At 52.1% G+C, this 854-nt stretch overlaps 2 non-coding genes across 2 annotated transcripts; both read left to right on the top strand.

Moving 5' to 3' along the window:
* Positions 1–22: 22 nt before the first annotated feature.
* LOC119343630 lies at positions 23–141 on the top strand. Its single transcript, XR_005166191.1, has one exon. It is a non-coding gene; the product is annotated as a 5S ribosomal RNA (ribosomal RNA).
* Positions 142–438: 297 nt separating this feature from the next.
* Positions 439–557, top strand: LOC119343631. Its single transcript, XR_005166192.1, has one exon. It is a non-coding gene; the product is annotated as a 5S ribosomal RNA (ribosomal RNA).
* The last annotated feature ends 297 nt before the right edge of the window (positions 558–854 follow it).

Here is an 854-nt window from a genome sequence, read left to right as displayed (position 1 = left end):
ACGAAGACCGGGGTAACATGTCGGATGCGATCATACCAGCACTAAAGCACCGGATCCCATCAGAACTCCGAAGTTAAGCGTGCTTGGGCGAGAGTAGTACTAGGATGGGTGACCTCCTGGGAAGTCCTCGTGTTGCATTCCCTTTTTAATTTTTTTCGCGCCGCTTGCAAAACAAAACGCACGTGTAAGTAATATATTTACCGTGTTTTATTATTTTGCACGAGTGCGGTAAGTCATAGCTGGGTGCTCACGATTCACGGGTCCAGCGTCGGCGTTGTGGCGCGGCAAGCGTGCACTGGTGCGGTTGAGAGGGAGGGGTGGAAACCGCGTTAAACTCGTCTCCGTAGTTGAGAGGGAGCGGCCAAAGCAATGCACAATCGTCTTTGTAGTGGAGCTGGGAGGGGCAAGGATAAGGGACGAAGACCGGGGTAACATGTCGGATGGGATCATACCAGCACTAAAGCACCGGATACCATCAGAACTCCGAAGTTAAGCGTGCTTGGGCGAGAGTAGTACTAGGATGGGTGACCTCCTGGGAAGTCTTCGTGTTGCATTCCCTTTTTAATTTTTTTCGCGCCGCTTGCAAAACAAAACGCACGTGTAAGTAATATATTTACCGTGTTTTATTATTTTGCACGAGTGCGGTAAGTCATAGCTGGGTGCTCACGATTCACGGGTCCAGCGTCGGCGTTGTGGCGCGGCAAGCGTGCACTGGTGCGGTTGAGAGGGAGGGGTGGAAACCGCGTTAAACTCGTCTCCGTAGTTGAGAGGGAGCGGCCAAAGCAATGTACAATCGTCTTTGTAGTGGAGCTGGGAGGGGCAAGGATAAGGGACGAAGACCGGGGTAACATGTC

The sequence above is a fragment of the Triticum dicoccoides genome, unplaced genomic scaffold, assembly GCF_002162155.2.
Source record: "Triticum dicoccoides isolate Atlit2015 ecotype Zavitan unplaced genomic scaffold, WEW_v2.0 scaffold135100, whole genome shotgun sequence".
Taxonomy (NCBI): Eukaryota; Viridiplantae; Streptophyta; class Magnoliopsida; order Poales; family Poaceae; genus Triticum; species Triticum dicoccoides.
This window is presented reverse-complemented; position numbering and strand designations above follow the sequence as displayed.